This window comes from Petaurus breviceps, unplaced genomic scaffold (assembly GCF_028583685.1).
Source record: "Petaurus breviceps papuanus isolate PSGF00001 unplaced genomic scaffold, PetGlider_PUasm1.0 90825, whole genome shotgun sequence".
Classification (NCBI taxonomy): domain Eukaryota; kingdom Metazoa; phylum Chordata; class Mammalia; order Diprotodontia; family Petauridae; genus Petaurus; species Petaurus breviceps.
Window position 1 is genome coordinate 1,982,618 of NW_027187353.1, and position 9,405 is coordinate 1,992,022.

At 47.2% G+C, this 9,405-nt stretch overlaps 1 protein-coding gene across 1 annotated transcript in view; it reads right to left on the reverse strand.

Moving 5' to 3' along the window:
- Positions 1–8,876, reverse strand: part of CDH23 (cadherin related 23) — a 620,897-nt gene extending 612,021 nt beyond the window's left edge. The window contains exon 1 of the mRNA XM_069071099.1: positions 8,555–8,876. The gene's annotated coding sequence lies outside the window, so the exon portion shown is untranslated. The remainder of the gene's footprint in view (positions 1–8,554) is intronic.
- Between the last annotated feature and the right edge of the window lie 529 nt (positions 8,877–9,405).

The following is a 9,405-nucleotide window of genomic DNA, read 5'->3' on the forward strand; positions in this document are numbered from 1 at the left end:
TCTGTGTATGTTTCAGCTTCTTCCAGCTTCTACACTTCACTTCTTTCTCATAAAGAGGATACCCTGTGACCACTAAGCCATGAGCCCAACTGACCTGGGTATTTAGGAGGAGGGCAGTTCTGAGCTCTGATATTAATCTGCTGTGTGATCTTGAATAAAGCACATTCCTTCTCTAAGTTTCTTTCTCCATTTGCAAATACGGGAGCAAGACAGGACAGCAAGGAGGGGTTGCAGACTACGTACCAATCTCATCCACCCCTTTTGTATACTGAAGTGAAATATCAAAAACATTAGACTTGGAGTCAGAACCTCTGAGTTCCAGGTCTGGTTCTATTATTAGCTGCCAGAGTAATCTTGGGAAAAGTTTCATCATCTTTCTGGGCCTCAGTTACCTCATCTGTAAAATGCACTGAACTCAAAAGTAAGCTCAGGGTTATAGTCACAGTTTTACAACTAATTTGGTGCAGATGACCTTAGGTAAGTCTATATCTCAGTTTCCTCTTCGCCAAAACAAGGCTGATGTCTTTGCCCAACCAACTACAAAGGAGGAGTGGGAGGAGAAGAGAGAATAGGAGGAGGAGAAGGAAGAAGAGAAGGGAGGAATTTGTATATTGCCTACTGCATACCAGGTACTGTGCCAACTGCCTTTAGAAATATCTCATTTGATCTTCACAACAACCTTGGGGTGTAGGTGCCTTTACTATCCTTATTGTACAGATGAGAAAAATAAGGCAAACAGAGGTTAAGGGACTTTCCCAAGATCACACAAATTAATTAGTGTCTGAGACTGGATTTGAACTCCTGACTCTAGGTTCAGAGCTCTATTCACTGCCCCACCTATTTGCCTCTGTTCTGAGAACAAAATGGAATTTAAAAAAATAATCAAATGCAATACCATTGTAAAAAGTGATTTCAAAAATTTAAAGCCCTGTACAAATGGTATATGTTGTTATTGTTACTATTATTATTTCATTCTTTTAAATAAGGTTCAGAAGAAATGGTCCTGGAACAAGTAGCTGCCCTGCTATCATTCTTAATGTTCTATGAACCACCAAACATGGAGAGGGCTAGGGTGGGGGGGGGGGCGGGGTGAGATACATAGCTTTTTGGAGTTAAATAAAAGTATCAGCATATAAGCTCATCATTTGTAGGTTCACTGAAAACATCCACATCCCAGCATCCTTAGGACCACTGTAGGGACAGGCAGGCCAAGAGGGATTATATGGACCACATTCTACTCCCACGTGATTTTGATATCATCCCCTACAATGAGCTGTTCATAACAGGCAGATTGGAAATCTTGAATATTTGGTATGGCCACATCTATTAAAGATGCTCTTAAGTTTTTATGGACCCATGTTATGTCTGGGTGATTGTGGGCAACAGTTTGGTTAGGTTCTAGCATAGTTTATTGGTTGTGTGCTCCAAGATATGGGGATTTGTGGCCTCTCGGTCCATGAAAGCCCACTATTTATCATTATTATATCCCTGAGACTGAAAAAGAGGTGAAGAGGACAAAACTGAAGAGAAACCTCTTTGGGGAAACCCTCCCTGGTTTCATCTAGTGACCAGGGACTCCCCTGGTCTTGAAGGTGCCTCTGTTATTTGTGGGAGAAGAGACAGAAGTAAAGTCTAATGAGAGATTCCATCTGCCCCCAATTCCTTTTTGCTCTTGCTCCCTTACCCTCAGTGGCTCCTTGTTCCTTGTTCCAGATCAAGTATCATCCCAGTGGTAAACTAAGCCCTTACTCTAAATGATGACTAGATTTCTAGACATTTAAAGGAGTCTTAGAAACTTCTAGTTCAAACCCTTTATTTTACAAATGGGGAAAGTGAAATACAGAGAAAGTATCTTGGACAAGATTACCCAGTGATTTAGTGGTGGAGGTCAGACCAGAACCAAAGTCTGTTGATCCCCTGTCCACAGCTTTTTCCATTTGATCCACATGGGAAATGACCTTTATCAAAGAGGGGATGCTCAGGGTCTTTGGGTACAGGTGTGTGTGCCTTAAGGGAAATTGCCTTCGTCGAAAACCTCAACCTGCCCATAATTAGCTGTGTGACTTGGAGTAACGCACTTGGATTCTCTGGTTTTCAGTTTCCTCACTAGTAAGACAGACTTAGCTGATCTCTTAGGGTCCAATTCTAACATTCTATGACCCTGTGACTCTATAATTGTTTTGCAGGCCTGACCACTGGCTTTGGGCATGAAGAGTTGGTTTACTTTTCCCAAGTCAGTGAACAGAATTCCCTCTCCCCCTCCAAGGATCCAGGATAATCACTACTGCTAACCTTCCAACTGAAGGATAGATTTGTCCCTCTTGAATTCTATAGAATTGGAAGCATTTTAATACCCACCAGAGGCTCACAAATTGTTAAAAATGTGAACCCTGAACTTGAATTGGACACTGAATTTTCAGCTCAATACCTTGTGGCTTTTCAGGCTAAGGAGAGGAAGGTTTTTATATTCTCCTCTCTGACAATAAATCATGTTGATTTCCTTAGTTAAAAAAAAACAAACCATCATGGGAACATCTCTGAGTTTTAACCCAAACTTGAATCAGAATCCCAATTACTATATCACCAACAAATCATTATGTAACCTCACTTTAAGATCTTTAGTATATGGAAATTCATTACTTCCAGAACAACCCATTCCACTTGGAAAAAGCTCTAATTTCCAGGAAATTTTCTCCTTTTTTGTTGTTGTTCAGTTGTGACCAACTTTTCATGACCCCACTTGGGGCTCCACAAGCAAAGATACTGGAGAGGTTGACCATTTCCTTCTCTGACTCATTTTACAGATGAGGAAAGTGAGGAGAGTAAAGTGACTTGCCCAGGGTCACATAGCTAGTGAGTGTCTGAGGCCATTTTTGAACTCAGGTCCTCCTGACTCTATTCACAGCCCAAAAGTTTTCCCTTGGATCAAGCTAAAATTTGCCTCTCTGCAATGTCTACCTATTAATCCTAGCTCCTGCTTCTGGGTCCCATCCTGACAAGTCTAGTACCTTGCCAGTTTTAAAACCTTTCAAATACTTGATGATGGCTATTATGCTGCCTCTAAATGTGCTACTCTTTGGGCCAAACATGCCCAGTTCTTCCAAATGTTCTCCATAGGACATAGCTTCAATCCTCTCGTTATTTTTATTTTTTTGCTTTTTTGAAGGGCAATTTTGGGGTTAAGTGACTTGCCCAAGGTCACTAATCCTCTCATTATAGCAGACATCCCCTGTAAAGTACTGGGACCCCTTCTTGTACTGAGACTTCCCTAATGTCTCAGATCCCTAATAGTGAAAACTATTTCTTTCCTGAGAGATAAGTGTTGAGATTCATATGTAGCTGTTCCTGTCTCCATCTTGAAGCAAACAAAACAGAGCACCCCTGTTTGAAGTATATCATTCCACTAAAAGTCTTTAGAGACCAAAGAGAAGTGGTGTGTGGTGGTGGTGTGTGGTGATGAAAGAACATTGGATTTGGAGTTGAGGTTCCAGAAATATGAATCATTGAGTGCAAACAGAACATGACTGAAGCCTGGAACAGCTGGTCTTGATCTTTAACCAAAACAACCAAGAGAGATACAATCATAGAACCATAAAGTGAAAGAGCAGATCGATTCTCTAGTCCACCCTTTTCTTATCACAAATGTGGAAACTGAGGCCTAGAGAATTGCAGAGGCTTAGCCTACATGAAATGACCAGTAAAGTGGCAGAGCCAGGCTTGGCAATTCAAATCTTCTGACTCTCCATCAAGGAAGAGATGATGAAGATGAGAAAAATTCTGTTCTGAACACTAATCAGATCATATTAATGATAATTAAAGTCACAACAGCTGGCTTATCATTTATCATCAGAAAATGATACATCTGGAAGCAACTATAGAGGCCATCAAGTCCAAACACAGTCATTTTTACAGAAGAGGAAACTGAGTCTCAGAGAAGGGAACTGACTTGTCCAACTCCTGGAGAAACATTCATTGTGAGACAGTGAAACCAAGGAAATCCTATGATGGTCAAAGGCAGTAGCTGAAGCTAAAGCTGTAACCACACTCCATAAATGAGATAGGTGGACCCTAAAGTGTTCCCTCACAATTATATGATTTTGCTTCCAATTTTACACCAAACACTGTAATTCTAGAAGGGAAACCCTGTTTGGAAGAGTATTTCAAGCACAGTCCTAACCATCTGTCCCCATTAGACACCAGACTCCTGGAGAGCAAGAACCAATTTTTTTTTTTAAACATTGTATCTTCAGTCACATTACCATTGCTTCTGGAAAGGACATGATGGTGCACCATGATATGACTCCATAAGAGTTCCTGTGATTCTGAGTTGCAGATAGTCTATTCCTAAGCAATGTTTGCTGGCCACCACCCCCTGATCCCTCATACCCACTCATGTCATTCCCATCCTTCTCAGGTCCCTATTCCTTACATTGTACCCTCTCAAGCTCGTTCTGCAGCAGGTTAAAGTAGTAACACCCTTCCCTCAGAAATTAGTTTGCCTTTGTATTTAATTTTGAATGTACGTGTTATTTCTCTGTCAAAAGAATGGAAACTCACTGAAAGAAGGAATGGTTTAAATTTTGTCTTTTTATCCCTAGTACCTAGCTCTGTACATGGTACATAGCAAGCACTTAGTAAATGCTTATGGTATTGTATTGCCTGACACAGTGAGTGCATCTCACACAGAAGGCTATTAATAAATGTTGAATTAAGGTCTGTCGGCAGAAACTATATCATTTGCAAATGATCCTGCCCACCTATCATATGGCAGATAGGGCCTGAGCAGGTGCAGAGAGGTGCTTGATTCAGGCTTAAAATATATCAGCATTAAATTTTTAAGCATTTTCAGTCTGAAAATGAAGACAATCAAGGTGTTGGGGTTTCTAATCTTCATTTAATTAACAATAGGTTTAAAATATTGAAATTAATTTTAAAGCCTTTGAGTTTAAAATTCAGTGAAACAGGTTTTTAGTTCATTGCCTTTCAAATCAATAAGAGATTTTTAAAAAAAAAAATCTTTGTTTTTAAGCCCTTGAACAATTCTCTGAACTTGACCAGCTCTTATTTGCCATTTTGCAAAAAAAAAAAAAAAAACTACTTTTCACATATAGATCTGAACACAGCCTCCCTCCTTACTTCTTCCCACTCTTCCCATCCTCTTCTGAAAGGGATCCTACAGAATATTCTTGGAAGTGCTTGAACCATTCCACTTTTCAGAAAAAAAAACACTACTATTTCAGTATCTTCTGGCCTCTCAGGTTAAGCCATATCACCCTCACCATCGGGGAATTCTTTTTTCAACCTGAGCTAAATCCATTTCCTCCTTTCTACTATTTCATGATCCAGTCTTCTCATTCCATCCTCAGTAGACTCAAAAGGACGAGAAGGTCACTATTTTCCCAGAAACTTATGGACAACGATGTTATCATGCTCCTTATCCACCCCCCCCCCCATATCTGTGGGATGGGAATCAATGAGAAAGAAGATGATGGAAGGTCTGCATCATGCTTGGAGCTCTCCATGGACCCCAGTTCTTTGTCAGCACCCTCAGCTAGGCCATTACACTTTCCCTGGGGGGAAATCTCAGCATTTAAAGGAAGAGATAGAACATGCCACTTGGGTGGCATGATGGACTCCAAGATGCCAACATATCCTTTTTGGAAAGAGCTGTGGCCCTCATGAGACATTATTAATGGACCATCCCACCAGGAGAGGAGGAAACTGGGGAAAGACTGATGAGGGCAAAGGGTACATTTCAAATTTCTTCCCCTATGGAAAGCGACAGGAAACATTCACAGAGCTTGCCTCCTTCTGGTGGTACAAAGAACATTCCATTTTCAGACTGGAGGCCCAATCCCACCCCCCACCCCCCACCTCCTCTCAGTAATCCCGCTTTGCAGTTCAAGTGGCATCATTTTACCTCTGCTCCATAGGGACCCACAAGAACTAATGGGCATCTGCTTATAGCTCTGTAGCAGCACAGAGAGACCAGCTTTGAATTATCTAGCCACAGGCACAGTAGAAAGACACAATGTGGGGTGGGGATGGGATACTAGCTTGGCCTTTACCAACCCCAATTCCAGACAATGGCAGGGAAGCCAAAATCAGCCTTGGCAAAATCAGGAGGCAAAGTTTATATTTCAGCCCTCCTCTTTTCTGCAGTCCATCCCCATAAAATCACATCCATTGGAGGGATAATTCATTCACACTGAGGGTTAGAGACTCAACTTATTACTCTATACAGAAGAATTAACATTTTTTGAAAGGATATTTCTAAATGGGTAAGGAAAAACAATGGTTTCTAGTGGTGGAATCTCAAGCACTCCAGTATCCAGGTAGGGCAGATACTTGGAGGCAATGAAGCCTTACAAATGTCCCTCAAATCACACCAAATGGGCATAGAGCACTGGACATGATCACGTTGGAAAAATCAAAATGGATTCTTGGCTTCTGGCTAGAAGAATAACCTAGAGATCCATGATCAAACTAAAGTGATCTGTTCTAATAGGCACACCTTGTCCTTCCCTTCCCCTTCCTGACCCTCTGTCCTGTCCTGAAGGCTAGCTAAGGAAGTAGAGTTGTAGATTTCACCGTTCTCAAATGTAGTAGCATATCTTCAGCCCAGGAAAGTGGTCTGCAATCCTCTACCACAACCCTTAACCGGGTATTGTGAATACCAAGTTCTTCCCTACATCATTGTCCCAGATGCCCTGGACGAAAGGAGTCCACCCTTCCAATTTCAACCTTGTCTCTCAACACTTACTCCAGACCAGTACTTGGAAATGAACCCCAAATGGCTTTATCATTTTCTTTAAAACAGTGGACAAACATCACTAGCCAGCCCTTCCTTTCCCCTGGATTTCTTCTAAACCCCACCCTCAAAAAAAAAAAAAAACACCTAAGATCAAACCCAGCAGCATCAATATTGACAAGCTGTTTCAAAATCAAAGGTACGGTGTGTGATGGGATAGGGTAGATGTAGGAAGGAGAATAAATCTAGTGATTGGTATGGGAAGAGAAAAATACATTGCCACAGAGGAAGGGTCTTTCCCAAGTTATGGAGGTGGGATTGGGAGTCCGCCTTCCCCCCCCCCCCCCGGCTCCAAGCAAGCCAATTCCTTCTCCTGGGGGAGGGGTAAGAACATTAATAACACCGTTCCTTGTGGAAAGGTTAAAGTGGGGGAGGGCGGAGTCTGCAGGTGACTGGTGTGATCAGAGAGGCTAGCAGCAGTCAACAAGGGCACCGGGCTTGCTCTCGATTTGCCAACCATCAGGTCCAGGTGCCCACTTATTAAATTTTTAAAAATGCAAACTTATGATCCAAATGGGCACCGCCTGCTGCTACCACTGTCTCCAGGAGGTGGCCAAGAAGGCACCGTGTCATTGATCTCCCCTGACTCCCTGGGGACAACTTAGTATAGCCCATAGCAGCCCCGAAGCTAGCCCTCAGTCCCACAAGCTTTGCTCCGAAGATGCCCGCTGAGCATAGCGGACTCCCAGACACCAAAAAGACTTGCTCCCCTGGCCGGTGGCACCTGCCCCTAGGACCCCAGCTCTGCCTGAGGGTGGGGGTAGGGGACCCAGCACCGCTTTGCCTTTGGTCGCTGCTCCTGAGGACCCCCCGCCCAGGTCTGCCCAGGTGCTAGGCACCACCGCCCCGCACTGCCGCCCCGCCCCGCTCTGCCACTCCACGGTGCCCAAGCCTAAGCCCGAGCTCTCGAGTTGGGAAGGAGCGAAAGGAACACCCGAGAGAAAAATGAGAGGGAACGAAGCAGACGCGAGGGCAGGAGGGTGGCAGGGCTGGGCGGCCCGCAGCTGCCCACATGCCCCCCTGGTCACACACAGACGAACCTTAACCTGTTCTCCTTGTCCATTCCCCCTGAGGGGGCTAGCCAAGTGCTGCCACCTCGATCACGATCTCGGGGCTAAGAACTGGGCGGCCCGGGGCGGGGGGAGGGGGGTTTTGGGGGGAGGGAAGGGGCAGGAAGTTTCTCCCGTTCTCAATCCAGAAGACAGGGAAGAAGAGTTCCTAGGGTGGCTGCAGCGGGGCGGCCAAGTTACCGGAGTCCGCTCGCTAGACAACCTGCTCAACCGCCCGCGGGGCAGGCCTCCCCAGGGAGCGTTGTGCCGCCCGGCCGAGCTCGGGAGAAGAAAGGCACACGAGCCTGGCCAGGCAGGGGAAAGAGTAGAGGCGCGAGGCCGGCTACTGAGGCTGCGGGGGCCGGGAAAAGGGGAATGAACGGAGGGGGTAGGACAGAGGTGAGAACAAGAGGAAAGGCACTAAACCGGCCGGGGGTTGCGGGAGAGCGGACAGGCGGTGGGGAGCTGTACGAGCACGGGGAGCCGGCAACCAGAAAGGAGGCGAGAGACGCACGCGGCCCCAGGGAAGGTTTGGGAGCGCCGGGAACAAGTGGTTGCTTCCCGATCTCGGACCGGGGACAGAGGCTGCAACTTTAAGGGCTTTTCATCAGAGAGAGGACAGGGGGAGAGCGCAGGAGCCGCGAGGCTGGGAGAGGACGTAGGGCAGGGAGCAACCAAGTTGCCTTCACTGTACCGTCTGTCTGCCTGGCGGGAGTGCCGCGCCTCAGGGGTCTCTGCTGTTTTTCTCCTTCGCCGCCGCCGTCACCCCGATGTCTCCCGGCTGGAGAGCCTCAATCGTCCCGCTCCACTGCTTCCCGAGGGGAAGAATGAGCATCCGCGGGATGCACCCGGGGAAGAAGAGGACTCCCTGCCCGCCTCCCGACCGGGGCCCCTGGTCGGCAACTTCAGGACCGCGTCGCACGCGAGTAGGGCGGGATCCAGGTGTCCGCGGGCTCTGATCGAGGGTCCTGGAGTCCGGGGCCGCCGCTGGACATCTCCCCAGACAAGCAGCAATCTGCTCACCAGGGACCGGCCCGGCTGAGCCCTCGCTCAGTTCCGCGCCCCTAACCCGGGTGGAGTCAGTCTGGCACGGCCCCACCCCCCGGCTCAGGGCCCCTCTGCCGTCGGACGAGTCCGGTAAATCATCGCCGGCCTGAGAGTCCCAATCCTCGCCGAGCCGCGGCAGGCACAAGTCCACGAGCAACTTTCCCTCGCTTCCTCCGCCCCTATCTCCCCCCAGACCCCGCCTCCTTGACGCTACCCTCACCTTCCCTCTACACACTCACCCCCCACCTCCGCCTCCACCTCCTCTTCTTCCTCCTCCAGCCTAGCGGTTGCCCCAGGGGATCGAATGCAGCCCGCGCTCCAGCGGGGCACAGCACCTGAGTCAAGACCCCCGGTCCGGTCCCCAGGTGGAGCAGCTTGCCCAGAGAGTAGGGCCACTGCTTCCCCAACCCCCTCCTCGGCTGCCGAGGGGGGCGCGGCTGTGAAGCCCAGGGCGAGGCGGTGGCTCTGGTCGCTCAGGGCATGAATATTTCAGTGCGA